A 17,716-nucleotide genomic window follows, 5' to 3' on the forward strand; every position below is an offset into this window, starting at 1 on the left:
CTTAATAAAAGAAAGTTCAGAATAGATCGTGAAATATACACCTACATAAATGTGTACCTGATGAAGTGTCTCGGGTGTCGGAGGCTAGATATTTCTAGAACAGTCCAGAACATTCGAGAGTATTCGAGAGCATTCCACAGCATATCTGAACATTCTGGATTGTTGGCGAATATTCGAGAACATTCTAGAGCATTGTTAACATTCCAGAACTCTTTCGAATGTTGTGGAATATTCTGGAACATTCGATGCCGTCTCGGAGGCTAGACATTTCTGGAATAGTCCAGACCATTTGAGAGTATTCGAGAGCATTCCACAGCATATCAGATTATTCTGGAATGTTGGCGAATATTCGAGAACATTCTAGATCAAAGTGAACATTCAATCAATCAATCAATCAATCAATCAAAATATACTTTATTCATGTAGGCCTAGCAACAAGCTCTTATGAATCGTAATCAATCTTAATCTAATTATCAGAGCAATTTATTGATGTTAATATTATTCCATAATAAAATTGGATTATTATACATATCAAATTTAACACTAAAGAATTTCACAAAAGGATCGTCAAACATTAAAAAGATTGTATAAAAAAATACTAGTCTAGAATTTCTAGAATAAAATCTAAATGTCAAAAAAAAAAGCATAAGTAACAAAAGAAGTAGATAATATTACATCGGAATATCCATTTCCTCATATAGTTCATTCTAGAACACTTTCGAATGTCTTGGAATATTCTGAAACATTCGAAGCCGCCTCGGAGGCTAGACATTTCTGGAACAGTCCAGACCATTTTAGAGTATTCGAGAGCATTCCACAGCATTTCTGAATATTCCGGAATGTTGTCGAATATTCGAGCATATTCTAAATCATCGTGGAACATTCCAGAATACTTTCGAATGTTGTGGAATATTCTGGAATATTCGAAGCCGTCTCGGATCTCGGAGGCTAGACATTTCTATAACAGTCCAGACCATTCGAGAGTATTCGAGATAATTCCACAGCGTTTCAGAACATTCTGGAATGTTGTCGAATATTCGAGAACATTCTAGATCATTGTGAAACATTCCAGAATATTCGAGAGGATTCGAAGATAATTTCACCCTCTAGACATTTCTAGAACAGTCCAGAGCTTTCGAGAGTATTCGAGATCATTCTACAACATTTCAGAACCCTCTCGAATGTTGTGGAATATTCTGAAACATTGTGGTCCAATCGAAGCCTTTTTTGTATGGGTGGAGCTACAGAACATTCTGGAATGTTGTCGTATATTCGAGAACATTCTAGATAATTGTAGAACATTCCGGAACACTTTCAAATGTAGAATATTCTGGACCATTCGAAGCCTTTTTTATAGGGTTGGGGCTACCTATTGGTAGGGGTATATATTTAAAGCAAGACAGTTGTGAGGTTCGAATGTTCGAGAACATTCTGGAATATTCTGGAATGTTATAAAATATTCGTAAATAGCCTAGAATCCTGGATCCCAGATCATTGTGGAGTTTTCCAGAACACATTCAAATGGTTTGGAATATTCTAGAACATTGTGGACTATTCGAAGCCTTCATACTCTCAGGAGATTTTCGACAAACACTTCCATTACCATACCTAATAATAAGAAAATTAATGGATTCAGGATTCTCTGCCTCTGGCTTGCCTTAGCCGGCCGGCCAGAGTGGATTCGTTAGAGCTATAAGCTCCAGGGGTGGAAGTGAAATATGCATAAGACGCGAGTTGGCACAGTGGCTGTTAACAGCCACTGGGTAGAAAGCGGCGCACACCTCTCGACACCCCTGAGCCGCTCACACCGGTGTTGCCCTTGAGCCATCCTAGATGTCGCTTTTTGTGGGGGCCCATCTTGTGAGGGCGAGTCACCGTCTGCCGGAAATAAAATTGCATACCGTTTTATTAGGCAGGCGTCCGGTTTTTTACCCCATAGCTCAGTTCTTAGTCCATCGCTTTCACCCAATAACCTAGTTCATTTTAGATTCCATCAACTCTCAATAGTCCTTACACCCTGGCGGGTGCTGCCTCTGCGTGCGTCCCATGACACGGGCAAGGGCAGCCTCCGCTCGGTGTACTCCTTACATTTCATTAAAGTGTCAAAAGGGCCTCTACGTGTTGGCTTCGGCTCCGCGCACGCCTCCCAAAGGTCCGGAACACCATTGTTCCGTGATGGGAAAGAAAATTAATAATCATCCGGGTAATTACTTAGTTTTAAAGTCGGTGCCAAACCAAAATTTTAGAGAACCGATATGTTAGACAACAAAGAACGTTGCACATACTTAGTTTACTCATTAATTTAGTTCTTGTAGGTACTACATACACGTATTTTTTTCTGATTGGCAGCAATTAATGTTTTTGTTGGTTTGGCACCGCCTTCAAAAACTAAGTAATTACCCGGATGATTATTAATTTTCTTATTATTAGGTATTAATTACTTTTTGGCAGAAATTTGCTTTACGACGGGATAGGGACTGGACACGTATAGGGGTGCCATATAAAAAATATTTTGTGCTTTTCAGTGGGTTGGTTTTTTGAAGGCGGTTCCCTTTTTTTAAAAAAGAAATTATATTAAGTTATTTTATTTTGGTTTTATTTTTATTTATTTTAATTTTATTATTCTTTTTTATTTTTTACTTTTTAGTGATAGGTACAGTCACCTGCAATAATATGTTACTCTTCGAAGGCCGCAAAAATATATGACACGCTCTTATGGTTCTACGAATAAGTTCGTGTCAGATATTTTTGCGGCCTTCACAGAGTAACATATTATTGCAGGTGACTGTACTTCATTTATTTTAGGTTTTGGGCTAAAATACTAGTTTGTTAGGCTCTTCATTTAGCTTTAGTGTAATTTAGTGTTTTAGTTTTCTTTTTGTTTATTATAAAAAAAAATATTCTTTTTATTTCTATTTTTTTATTTTTTACTTTTTAGTGATAGGTGCTTCATTTATTTTAGGTTTTGGGCTAAAATACTAGTTTGTTATCTTCTCCATTTAGTTTTGGGCTAGTAACTACCTACTAATGTTGGTGATGGTCTAACTCGATGATAATCGCGACAAAACATAATATGACGTTTCGGTGCTAAACGATTTGTATGTATATTTATTTATTTATTTATTTAGAAATTTAATTCAGGCAACAAGGCCCATATTACAAATACCTTACAGACTAACATACATATGTATTTTATAAACTTAAAACTAAACACTATTTAGTCGACAAAACGGCGATATTGCTTCCGCTCCCACTTCCAGTCCCAGTCCGAGTCCGACTCCCACTCGCACTATTTTATCTAAATCGGTTTCAGCAACTTAAATTTGTTGGTAGGTATACTGATAGCATCGCCACCTACCGAGTCCAATTGGTTTTTCAAACCATCCATGTACTGTACACTAAAACATTCTCCAGAATGTAACACTTTTCTGAAAACCGCATCAAAATCGGTTCAGCCAAACGCGAGATAATCACGAATAAACATACATACATACAAACATACGGATCAAACTGAGAACCTCCTTTTTTTAAAGGCGGTTACATAAAAGTTGATTGACCCACCTAGTGGAACTCTACAACATAGGCACATGACGACAAGTCGGTTAACCAAATCAAAGTGTGCCTATGTTGCACCAAACCGGAGTTTCAATAGGTACATCCAGGGTTCAGCGTCAGCTCTATCTTGGGTACTGCTCTCTCAAGTGCTCATCAAGACGCGTCGGATGACCAAAACAGCGAGGGCCTATGTTGCACCAAACCTGAGTTCCACTAGGTACATCCAGTGTTCAGAATTAGCTCTATATATCTTGGGTACTGCTCTCCCAAGTGCTCATCAATACGCGTCGGATGACCAAAACAGCGCGTGTGTATGTTGCACCAAACCTGAGTTCCACTAGGTACAGGCAGGGTTCAGTATCAGCTCTATCTTGGGTACTGCTCTCCCAAGTGCTCATCAAGACGCGTCGGATGACCAAAACAGCGTGGGCCTATGTTGCACCAAACCTGAGTTCCACTAGGTACAGCCAGGGTTCAGCATCAGCTCTATGTTGGGTACTGCTCTCCCAAGTGCTCATCACGACGAGTCGGATAACCAAAACAGCGTGGGCCTATGTTGCACCAAACCTGAGTTCCACTAGGTACATCCAGTGTTCAGCATCAGCTCTATATATCTTGGGTACTGCTCTTCCAAGTGCTCATCAATACGCGTCGGATGACCAAAATAGCGTGTGCGTATGTTGCACCAAACCCGAGTTCCACTAGGTACAGCCAGGGTTCAGCATCAGCTCTATCTTGGGTACTGCTCTCCCAAGTGCTCATCACGATGCGTCGGATGACCAAAACAGCGTGGGCCTATGTTGCCCCAAACCTGAGTTCCACTAGGTACAGCCAGGGTTCAGCATCAGCTCAGCTCTATGTATACTAAAACCCTCTCCAGAATGTAACAAACACTTTTCTGAAAACCGAATCAAAATCGGTTTAGCCAAACGCGAGATAATCGCGAACAAATATACATACATACATACATACAGGTCAAACTGAGAACCTCCTTTTTTTTGAAGTCGGTTAAAAATAATAGGGGCACACGAAGGTACCTAGCCAACGTGCAATCGTTAACGCTGCGTCACGAACGAAATGCAACTGTCACAGTCTCACTAGTGGGAAGAGTGATATTCAAGAGAGATGACAACGATACGCTACGGAGCTTTAACGATTGGCACGTTGGCTACGCGTCCTGATTATAAACCTGGGCTATAACCGCGAAAATCGAAGTTCGCAAATTGCGGGCATCTTTCTCTGTCACTCTAATTAGGCCTTCATTGGAGCAAAAGAGAAAGATCCCCGCAATTTCCGAATTTCGGTTTTCGCGGTAGCCCCTCTGTCCAGTTAACCACACATGCGGCGCGATTCGGAAAATGAATTAGAGATTCACTAGATAAAGTAGTAAAGATAAAGTAAAAAATTTTAAAGATATGTGACGTTCCACGGCAAAAGGTACCATTGCCCCGGCTGAATATTAGAGCTGCTGTAAAATATGGGACTACTACGGGAATAACATTGAAAATACGTGCTACCAAAACTATCTGTATTAAAGGAATGAACATCGCAAATAGACACATGTCAACAGAAGACTTATCATAACCTACATGCAGTATGCATACAACACACCCTCACACTTATTTTTAAGTAGGTATACTGCATTCCAGAATTATAACTACTTAAACATTAATAAACAAAACCTTATAATCTTCATGTCATTATAACAAAACAGTTTTAATCAATTTCTGGCATAGGGAAGTATCTAACGGGTTTTAAGGGCCGACCATAACTACTAGTACCCGCTTGAGGGCTCATGCGCGGCCGCAACACTCGCGCTTGCCGATGCCGCGTCGACTGGACTAGGCACCTCACCACCAGACGTATCCCAATCAGGCCGCACCAACCGAGTACCTGTACGATTGTGCACACTGTGCTTAATTTGGTCAACATGTTTTTTGACTAGGGTACCATCCGCCCTTTCCACCATATAATTCCTAGAGCCTACTCAGTGGCGTAGCTAGCATGGGTGGCACCCGGGGCGGAAATTGTGGGTGTCACCCCAAAATTCAATCAAAATTGTAAAATATGTTTAATATTTTACAATTATAAAATTACGTTTTATATTCCATAGCTCACAATTCACTCCATCGCTTTCATTTTAGATTCCATGAACTCTCAATAGTCTACACCCTGGCGGGTGTTGCCTCTGCGCGCGTTCTATGACACGGGCAAGGACAGCATCCGCTCGGTGTAACCCACATTTCATAAGTGTCATAAGGGCATCTACATGTTGGCTTGGGCTCCGCGCACGCCTCCCAAAGGTCCGAGTCATCATTGTCCCGTGAAAGATATACAAATAATTTACGTTAATAAAAAAAAAAATTGACAAGTGCGCGATTTGAAAGAGATTCTGTAAAATCCCATTTCACAATGAATTTCAAATAGTCCAGAGTCACCCAATTAGAAACAGTAACATAGCTTCTCAATTACAGAAATAATCACATAATAAAAAAAAACCTTTCTGAATAAAAAAACCTACGAGGCGCCAACATATATTATTATTGTTACATACCAGGAACCCCGAGAGATTTTAACCATGCATTTCTGAGGCCAAAATAAGGAAAATATACTAAAAGAGTTTACGTCAATTTCGCCAAAATAAAATTGTTTTTCGATTTTTTGTACATAAAATGTAAATGTATGTAAATTTGTAAAACTGTCACCCAAAAATAATTTTAACTTTTTTTATCAATTACAGAAATAATCACATAATTAAAAAAAAACTTTCCAAAGTTGCGAAACTTTCCACATGAGAATTTCTCGTTTTTCGATTTTTTGTACATAAAATGTAAATGCTATAATTTGTAAAACCGTCACCCAAAAATAATTTTAACTTTTTTTTGTCAATTACAGAAATAATCACATAATTTAAAAAAAACTTTCCAAAGTTGCGAAACTTTCCACATGTGAATTTCTTGGTAACTTCTGAGAATGTTCTCGAGAACGAGAATTTATTTATTTATCGTAGTTTATACCATGAATATTCACGATAGTTTAGGTGTAGTATCCTTACCCCCAGAAAATTCCGACTTTTGGTCTACCGCTTCCGGTCAGAAAAATGTATGACGGCCCGGCCAAACGGTCAGACTTAGGTGGGGGGTGCTCGACCAAATGTCATAGAGGGACCCTGGCAGTTTTTGACGCCGCCATATTTTTTTCAATACGGCCGACTTTTTTTTTATTTTTTCAAGTTTGTCCTAGCGCGTTGAAATTTTGGTCACGGAATCTCGGGGTCCCCTAAATACCCATGAAAAATTTTTTTTTAGAAAAATGCTACAATTGTGGGAAAACTGGCCACTATTATTTTGTACGGCAACTTTTAAACGGTGCGTGATAGGTGGGGGGTGCTCGACCAAATGTCATAGAGGGCCCCGAGACAAAACAAACTGCATAAAAAAAACGAAATGGCCGACTTTCTTTTTTAATTTTTTCATTTTGGTCCGAGCGCGCTGAGATTTGGCATGGCGGGAGATAGAGGCCTCTAGATTCCTATGACAAAAAGGCCGTACAATCATTTGCATGTTGCAGGAATGTTCTGAGAACATTCTCGAGAACGTTTCCGCTTTTTGGGAATGTTCTGCAATTTGCTGGTGGTACTGGACTATGAAACTAGGCGAATTCCAAAACAGTTTATAGGATATTTTAGTCTTTAAATATGATCAGGAATATTCTGTCAAAATCTCTCGGGTTCCTCATCGGCATGTTGTATATTATTTCCTTGATGGCGGTTGTGCAATCTGCCACAGTTTTACGAATTTTTATAGATGGCACTACTGATGTTCACGGTCGGGTGTCACCCCCCAAATGTGTGACACCCGGGGCGGACCGCCCCCGCCGCCCCCCCCCCTAGCTACGCCACTGAGCCTACTACCTCTTTAACTGTACCCTTTACCCACCTATCCGGATTGGCCTGCTCACGTATGTGCACTAGGTCCCCAACTTGAAATTGACGTTCGCGACCCCCAGCCGCTCGAACTTGCCGCTCCTGCGCGCGTTGCACAGTACGCTCACGCTCCTCCCCTCCACGAAGTAAATCTAATCGGCAGCGCAGCCTGCGTTTTTGCAGCAATAGCGCAGGAGAATCGCCCATCGTGCCATGGATTGCGTTCCTGTAGGACATCAGGTATGCTTGCAAGGCTAAGTCGATATCGACCCCCTCTCGCTTTGCTTTCTTGATTGCTTTTTTACAGAGCTTCACGGCGTTTTCGGCAGCGCCGTTAGACGTGGGATGGTATGTCGGTGTAAGTATTTTTTCAATGCCGTTTGATTGCAAGAATTAATCATATTCTGCGCTACAAAATTGAGGGCCATTATCCGAAACAATCGACCTAGGCAAACCAAATCTAGAAAAGGTTTCACACAAAACTTAAATCACCGATGACGCAGTTGTCCTTGACATTCGGAAAATCTCGATCCATTTTGTCGTCGAGTCTACAATAACAAAAAAAGATTCGTTTTCAATAGGGCCTAAAAAATCAACATGTAGACGCGTCCATGGTTCTGTAATATACGGCCACGGCTTGGGTGGCGCCCTCGGCGGCGCGCTGCTCTCAGCCACGCACGCGGCGCACTCGCGGCACACGCGCTCCACGTCCGCGTCGATGCCGGGCCACCCATGGGCCACCACACGTAGCTGCGGGCCGTGCTCTTCATTTTTACCATGCCGACATGGCCAACATGTAGCTCTTGTAGAATGTTATTTTGAAAAACAGTAGGTACTATCACCCTGTACCCCCATAGTATACACCCGGCCTCCATATATAGCTCGTTTCTGCGGATGTAATATGGTTTAAGATTCTCATCATCGCAATAAGTCGGCCATCCCGAAGCAATATACATTTTAACTTTTACCAGAATGGAGTCTTTGTCCGTTGCTTTTTTAATATCCGTGCTTGTTATAGGTAAAAAGTTTTGCACGTAATTAAGATAAGTCACCTCCGATCGTACTGTTCTATCGGGTCCAGTTATTGATCGCGATAAGGCATCCGCTCCATTTTCCTCACTCCGAACATACTCTATATCAAAATTATACCCAGACATGATCACCGCCCATCTCTGTAGTCGACTCGCAGCCATAGCAGGTATTCCGGCGTTGTCTCCAAAAATGGTTACCAGGGGTTTGTGATCCGTCTTCAAGAGAAATTTCCTTCCATATAAATACTGGTGAAATTTTTGAACACCATATATAATCGCAAGTGCCTCTTTCTCAATCTGCGAGTAGTGTTTCTCCGCTGAACTTAACACTCGAAACGCATAGGCGACAGGCCGCTCGCCGGCGGGCAGGCGGTGCGCGATCACGGCGGCCACGCCCGTGCTGCTCGCGTCCGTCGTCAGCACCAGCGGCAGCTCGCTCGAGTAGTGCGCCAGCAACTCACTCGACTGCAACATCTTTTTTATTTTCTCAAATGCGGCCTGACACTCTTTACTCCAAACAAACTTGACATCTTTTTTGAGTAATTCATACATCGGAGATAATATTGTGCTCAAGTTTTGTGTACCTAGTTTTTATTCAAAATATGACGATCATTAAGAGATCCTCGTACTTAGTTATTCCCGTATTTTGTTTTGACATGTATGGATAAATTGTTGACATAAGATTAATTATTGTAAGACATTTTTTAATTTGTATCCTTTTGTATCTAATGAATAATATTATGTAAATATGAATGGCTATCATAATATAAATTCATGTAGATTAGTCTAGCATAATGTATATAATGTAATTTAATATTATGAGAATAAGTATCTAAATCTAAATCTAAAATCTTTAAATCTTGCTATCCTATTAAAGCAAATGACTCCAAAATAATCATTGTAAACCCATAAATAGCAGTTCAAACCTAACCTAAGTTCAATATAACTTAAAAACTACACTAGTAGCAATAACTATATTAACTAAAATAAGTACCTATGTTTATAACGTCGCCTAGTATCCATAGTACAAGCTATGCATAGTTTGGGTCTAGGTCGATCTGTGTAAAATGTCCCCAATATATGTATTTATTTATTTTATTTAGGGCCTGTTTCACAATGTCCAAGTAAAGTCCTGAATAAGCTACTTGCCACTTATCTGGCGAATAAAGTCCTCGTTGGCGTTTCACAATCTTCAAATAAACTTAACTGGTAAATAAAGTGCTGAGTAAATTATAGGTTTTTTTATTTATTTATTTATTTTCTTTATTGGGGAAAAAACAGAGGCAGATAATACAAAAAGAGGACATAGGTTTATACATTAGTAAGTGCAACCTACATCCTGAGACAATTCCCACTAAGATTTGTAAACCAAGAATATTTAAGTGGCATTGTCATCGGATTGAGCTATAGGTAACAGGATAATAGATACTAAACTAATATTGTTAGACAGACGATAATAATAATCATTACAGTGCTGACACGATTCAATCACATAAGGAACTACATATTTACACTTATATTATGATAAACATAGGACTAAGCATTATTGGGCCAACAATATCTAGAAGATGAATCAAAGTTTATGGTAAGTTTAAGGAAGTACTTAATGCTTCATAACAGTAGGTTTACTTTACGTTTGAAATTTGCACGACTATTGTTAAAAATGTTAAGGGCCTGTTTCACAATGTCCAAGTAAAGTTCTGAATAAGCTACTTGCCACTTATCTGGCGAATAAAGTCATCGTTGAGGTTTCACAATCTTCAAATAAGCTTAACTGGTAAATAAAGTTCTAAGTAAATTATAGGTTAGATCACCTGTCAGATAAGGAAGTTATTTGGCGGTTAAGTTATTTGACAGATCAATTTAAAAGTTTTGTATCTCGTGAAATCGAAAAATACTAAAAATGGATCTATTTAATGCGTTTTCAGACGACGAATTAGATGATTTTTAGGGTTCCGTACCCAAAGGGTAAAACGGGACCCTATTACTAAGACTTCGCTGTCCGTCCGTCCGTCCGTCCGTCCGTCCGTCTGTCACCAGGCTGTATCTCACGAACCGTGATAGCTAGACAGTTGAAATTTTCACAGATGATGTATTTCTGTTGCCGCTATAACAACAAATACTAAAAACAGAATAAAATAAAGATTTAAATGGGGCTCCCATACAACAAACGTGATTTTTGACCAAAGTTAAGCAACGTCGGGAGTGGTCAGTATTTGGATGGGTGACCGTTTTTTTTTTGCTTTTTTTTTGTTTTTTTTTTTTGCATTATGGTACGGAACCCTTCGTGCGCGAGTCCGACTCGCACTTTCCCGGTTTTTTTGATCGCTTAATGGAACCACCCAGAGATCCCGTGTTTCGACAATGTTCTAATCACATGGAGACATATGATGATGAGGAATTCAGAGTTCGATTTCGTAAAGATACTGTGTATTATGTCCATTCGCTAATTGAGGACAAAATCTCTTCTACTACAGAAAATGTTTATTTTCTATCAATTACTAGGTACTGAAATGTCTATCTACTCTACTACCCACGTTATTTCTAATAGGTACAGTACAGTCAAGTGTAAAAATATGGTTGCACACAAGTTACACAAAAATATGTTCCATAGGTATATAGCTGTTAATTCGCCTGTAATACATGACCCATAGTTTTACACTGACTGTACCTCCATCCCGTTTACTAAAAGAATCGAGGCCATAATTAACACAACGACTAAAACAAACCCAACCAAGCAGTCGTTTTTAGGGTTCCGTACCCAAAGGGTAAAACGGGACCCTATTACTAGACTTCGCTGTCCGTCCGTCCGTCCGTCCGTCCGTCTGTCACCAGGCTGTATCTCACGAACCGTGATAGCTAGACAGTTGAAATTTTCACAGATGATGTATTTCTGTTGCCGCTATAACAACAAATACTAAAAACAGAATAAAATAAAGATTTAAATGGGGCTCCCATACAACAAACGTGATTTTTGACCAAAGTTAAGCAACGTCGGGAGTGGTCAGTATTTGGATGGGTGACCGTTTTTTCTTTTGCTTTTTTTTTGTTTTTTTTTTTGCATTATGGTACGGAACCCTTCGTGCGCGAGTCCGACTCGCACTTGTTTTTTCTATGACATTTGAATTACGTTTCGTTCCATATAAAAAATTGTGATTTCTAAAATAATATTTTCGGATCATTATAATTGTTGCAGAATATGCATATAAAGTATAGTAGTAGTAGTAGAGCCATTTATTCCAATAAATATTACATTTAGTTTACATAATATACAATTATGATTGTATGTCTTTCCCATCACGGAACAATGGTGTTCCGGACCTTTGGGAGGCGTGCGCGGAGCCGAAGCCAACGCGTAGAGGCCCTTTTGACACTTTAATGAAATGTAAGGGGTACACCGAGCGGAGGCTGCCCTTGCCCGTGTCATGGGACGCACGCAGAGGCAGCACCCGCCAGGGCGTAAGGACTATTGAGAGTTGATGGAATCTAAAATGAACTAGATTATTGGGTGAAAGCGATGGACTAAGAACTGAGCTATGGGGTAAAAAACCGGACGCCTGCCTAATAAAACGGTATGCAATTTTATTTCCGGCAGACTCGCCCTCACAAGATGGGCCCCCACAAAAAGCGACATCTAGGATGGCTCAAGGGCAACACCGGTGTGAGCGGCTCAGGGGTGTCGAGAGGTGTGCGCCGCTTTCTACCCAGTGGCTGTTAACAGCCACTGTGCCAACTCGCGTCTTATGCATATTTCACTTCCACCCCTGGAGCTTATAGCTCTAACGACTCCACTCTGGCCGGCCGGCTAAGGCAAGCCAGAGGCAGAGAATCCTGTCCCACCCACCCTCCTTGCGGGTAACAGAACTTTCCAGGAGTATTCGGGTACGTGAGGTCGCTAATCCCCAACAGCTCGCCACAAGCTGCCCTGCGTTGACTGATTGCACTGGTAAAACCAATATTATTATTGGGTCCTTACCTATGAAATTGGCGTTTTTGTTCATAGATATAAGTCTGATCCTAGTTTTTTTTTTTTTACAAAAGTACATACACAATTACAATAAAACTACAGTGCACTCAATAAACAACGATTTTACATACAATTAATTGTTATTTTTTATTGTTAAGTGTTCAGAATTAAGCCTTGAAAATAGGTCTTTTCATGTGCTGTCGGTTCGAGTATTAAAATTACTTATATTTTTCTAATGGTACCAATTTTCAAGAAATGGAGATATTGAAAACATACCTTAAAGGTGTCAAAAATTACTGGAAAAATTTTGTTTGGTTTGAATTAGCCATCAAAAAAATATCCGCAAAATTAATTGTATGGAAATTCGTGTTTCGTTGAAATTCTCCGAACAAAACGCCAATTTCATAGGTAATGACCTAATATTATTATTTTATATAGATAGATTTAGTATTAATAATATTTTCGATTTAGATTATTGTTCCATGCATTAATATAATAGTTTAATTTTATAAGTAATTTAATTATTCTATTCTATTCTATTTCTTAATTATTTATTGAGATGTCCATTTGTGGACATAGGCCTCCTCCATCGTGTGCCATGTATTTCTGTCCGTGGCAATTCTCGTCCAGGCTACGCCAGCCACGGCCTCGATGTCGTCCCGCCAGCGGCGCCGAGGGCGACCCCGTGATCTCTTGCCGTCGCGCGGGTACCAATGTAGCATTTTTTTCGCTCCAGCGACCGTCTTTTGTTCGTGCTGTGTGCCCGGCCCATTTCCATTTCAGTCGGCAAATTAGTTCGGCGGCATCAGTAATTTTGGTCTTTTTACGGATGTCGACGCTCTTTATTTTATCTAATAATTTGATGCCAAGCATGCTGCGTTCTGCTGTTCTTTGAAATACCCGTACTTTATTAATTAGTTCATCGGAGTTCGTATTTTCTAAAGCGGAACGCATGTCGTTATAAAAGGAACCAACTTCTTCTTTAGGAGCTTTTATAGTTGGTGCGTAGGTCTGAATTATGTTCAGAGTTTTATTTTCTAAATGGAGATCTAGTCTGGCAACTCTGTCAGATATTGGTATAAAATCAGTTATGTTCGGTTTCAATTCTTTTTTTACCATGAAGCCAACTCCGTTTCTTCCATTTTTCTTTCCAGTGTATAACATTATGTATTTTTCATGTTGAGAAATGGTAGTGCCTTCTTTTTTAGTTTCTGACATTCCTAATATGTGCCATTTTATATTTTCTAGGGAGTGCTCTAGTTCCTCTTGGCGGCCTGTACCAACCAGTGACCTTACGTTGAGCGTGATAATATATATTTTGTATATTTCTGCTTCGACGGAGGGTTTCGGTCTAATACTCCCGCGGCGACCACCCGTACTGGGAGATATAAAGGGTTCTTGCTTATTATTTAGTTGTGTTGAGAGAGATGGGGAGGCTGTTGGTTGCTATTGGTCGTTGTTGGACGCCGTGCTATCCTGCAGGAAGCGTTTTATGTCATATTTGTTCTTTTTCGAAATTTGTTGACTGGTTGCCCTTCCCGTGCTCTCTATGTTGTCAGAGGTAGGTGTGATTGTTTCTGGCGAGTTGGATAGAGTTCTTTTATTGTTTGGTTTCGGGGTATACATTTTACTGTTGCTGTTACCAGGTAATATGACCAATTTATCGTATTTTAATATCGCTAATTTTCCTTTCTTTCTTTCTTCTTCTGCCTGTATTTGTAATTCTTTACGTTTATTTAATACTTGCTGTGGGAAATCTTCATTAATATAGTACCCGGTACCCGCCAGCATTTTCTTTCGTTTTAGTAGCTCTATCTTCTTTTTCGTAGTCGTAAAGGTGACGAGAACAGGTCTGCATTTTTCAGTTCTTTTACCCAGTCTTCTTAAGCTGTCTATATTTTCGCTGTCGCACCTTCATTGTTGTGTTGATTGTGTCTAAAATCTGGTTTTCTAAAGTTTTATAACCATTTTCATTTTCTTTTATGCCAAAAAATAGTAGATTCTTCTTTCTGGACATATAAAGTATATCAATACGTAAAACAAAATAATGCATAAAAGATGCACTTTTAATACTTTTCAGAGTGGTAATTTTTTTTTATATGCTCTCACATGTTCCGTAAATTGAAACGTCAAAGTGCGATGTTGCCATCTGTAACTTAAAAGTAGCAAACTGGCACATAAACTTAATGGGTAGACGTTTGTGAAACAGGAACTATTTTATCAGGAAGTTTTATCTGGCAGTTAATTTATTTGTTAATTAGCTATCCAATACTTTACTCAGACTTTGTGAAACAGACCCTTAATATATTATCATATAATTCACCGTTACTGGGCTTGTGAAGTCCACAACAGTGCATAATATCTATACGGTTAGTTACTTTGACTTAGGTGAAGAAGTATTCAGTATATCTAACCTCAATATCTAAGTTGTTATATGAACGAAACATTCTAAGGATAGGAGCATTTGTTAGATACAGGTTAGATATTATTATATTGTAACTTGGGACAATGGGCAAGGCAAAATTTGTGATAATATTTAAGCTTAATACATGAGTATTAATCTATACTTAATACGTTTTATAATATGTAAGTTGTATGGGAGGTACAGTCACCTGCAATAATATGTTACACAACGAAGGCCGCAAAAATATGTGTCACGATCTTATTTGTAGAACCATAAGAGCGTGTCACATATTTTTGCGGCCTTCGAAAAGTAACATATTATTGCATGTGACTGTACCTCCCATACAACTTATTAATTATTAAGTAAGGAATTTTATTTATTTTTATTTTTTATTTATTATTCAGGTAATTACAACACAATATCTAAACTTAATTACAAAAGTATCGGTAAACCAGTAAGGTTTGTCTCGATACTCCATCCGCGGTAGATTTTATACAACAATGGAATATCTTTAACAACAACTTAAGAAACTACTTACTTATTCATATTCATAACATGCTCAATTTAATCTATCATTTAAATTACAACAACCGACACCACTGCACTGAGCGCTAAATAAATAACATTTTTCCTTATCCTATTGTTCTGCCGACCGGCCGCTCCGGCCGGACCGGACTGCACTCGCCTGAGTACAGAATGCTCCAATTTTGTTTGACTGAGTTTTTAATTCTCTTATTATGTATACATAGTTAATAATCCTACCAATGATTTCAACTTTTTGTAGTGTAATATTTGAAATTAACTCTGCCTGTCGGTCTGTCTGTCAAGTCATCACGCTCTAACCACTGAACCGATTTTGATGAAATTTGATATGGAAGCTATAATTCTTATGGCTGGAAGCGAAGGGAAGAAGGGGGGGGGGGTGATGCAATACGAAAGTACTAATTGTACAACTATTTTTTTTCTTACAGCTGATTCAATATTGCTCTTTTAAGATAGTTTGTAATATTATTAGGTGAAATGTCTGCCTTCCATTCAGTTGGGAGTTTATTTATGAGATCTGGTAGTATAAATTGCGATGTTCGTCGTCCATAGAAGTTTTTAAATTGAGGTTTCTTTAGCACGCTATTTGTAACCAGAGCGAAAGAGAGAACAGGCTCTTGTTTAGAAGAAAAGACATTCCTAATAAAATTGTAGCCAAGTTCAATATACCGAAGTATGCTTCTTGTGTCCAGGCTATTCAATTATTTAATAATTTACCAATCGAGTTGAAATCTACAGTAGATCATCGTATTTTCAATGCAAGACTTAAAGCGTTTCTTTTAAGGAAATCCTATTATTCTGTCCAGCGGGCTCAGCACGGTTCCATTTTTATCGCCTATCACTATGCGCGTCCCTTTCGCACTTACGTACTCGTTAGAACGTGACAGGCATGGTGACAAGCGATAAAAACGCGACCGTGCTACGGGGGCAGGAGTTTAAAAATGATAATAATCTTTATTGACTAAACCTATAATATACTTAACATTTCAATAATTATTCTGACATACCATATCTGTAAATATTTTATAATAATATTATTAAATCTTGTAAAATAATTGTTATAGTTGCATGATATAATTTAAGCTTTATTTTTAATTTTAATTATAATTTATATTCATATACAATGTAAATTGTGACTGAATAAATGAAATGAAATGATAACCCGCCTGGTTGTTTTTGGATGATCAACTATATGCTGTAAGTATTTCGATCCTAAAATATTGTTCTTTCAGCATTTGGTATTCAAATTTCGTGTGTACTGGTAAGACTTTGCACATTCTAAAGAGGTCTTTGTCAGATTCACGATTATTTTTAACATTGAGAGGTACAACAAGCTTAAGTAACCTAACCTGTAAATTGTATATTTTGTCAAGATAAGACTTAAAGGGCGACCGTAGCTACTTAGACCGTATGAAATAATGCTTTCAACAAGCGCGTTATAAATATCTAATCGTATTTTAAACGGGATTCTATTACGTAAGATATACATTTTTGCCATAACTGCCCTTAACTTACCACATACGAGGTCAATATGAGCATCCCAATTAAACCGGTTGTCAATTATAAGGCCTAGATATTTTTGTTATAGAACTTGTTCCAATTGTGGACATTTGCAGCTATTTGTTGAGTCTATTTTTCTTGAGTGCAGACAGTCGTGAACATGACCTACAATGTGAACTGCGCGCACCGTAAGCAAGCACTCTAAGCTTATATACTTGTTTCTCTATAATACTGCGGAGAGCAGTAGTTTTTTTTTCACTAATCTACTCAATAAAGGCGTAACAAACAGTCCCTTAGCATAGGTAGCTAACTGCAAAACGCTACATATGGCAGAATATATAAAAAGTCGTTATAATTGCAACCAACTACATACGGCGCGATTCGGGAAATGAATTAGAGATGCACTAGATATGAAATAGTAAAGATATGTGACGTTCCACGGCAAAAGGTACCTTATGGCGGTTTGGCGCTTACGCTATTATTAACGCCGCTCCAATATTATTTTTTAATTTATTTTATTTTTATTACAAGGAGATAAAACAGAAGCATGCAAGTGAAGAACAATATAGATAGAATATACGTAACTAGTACAATATAGATTATGCTGTTTCCTTAAACATATCTCACCGAGAACATAAGTGGTATTAAAATGTAAACCTAGTAACATGCAAACACTTAACTATTTTAACTACAACTACTAAAACTACTTTAATTTACAGTTAAACATAACAATTTATATTATGAAAGTTACGATCTATAATTATCTATCTTACTGTTTACTTATTATTATT

The 17,716-nt window shown here is 38.6% G+C and overlaps 1 protein-coding gene and 1 long non-coding RNA gene across 2 annotated transcripts in view; both read right to left on the reverse strand.

Annotated features, from left to right (window-relative positions):
• LOC134790896 (uncharacterized) overlaps nt 1–17,716 on the reverse strand; it is a 56,103-nt gene that overhangs the window by 11,246 nt on the left and 27,141 nt on the right. The gene's annotated exons all lie outside the window — the stretch shown is intronic.
• Nucleotides 10,175–14,776, reverse strand: LOC134790320 (uncharacterized). The gene is made up of 2 exons (XR_010144181.1): nt 14,692–14,776; nt 10,175–10,300 (listed from the first exon to the last, which is right to left on the reverse strand). It is a non-coding gene; the product is annotated as an uncharacterized LOC134790320 (long non-coding RNA).

The sequence above is a fragment of the Cydia splendana genome, chromosome 5, assembly GCF_910591565.1.
Source record: "Cydia splendana chromosome 5, ilCydSple1.2, whole genome shotgun sequence".
NCBI lineage: Eukaryota > Metazoa > Arthropoda > Insecta > Lepidoptera > Tortricidae > Cydia > Cydia splendana.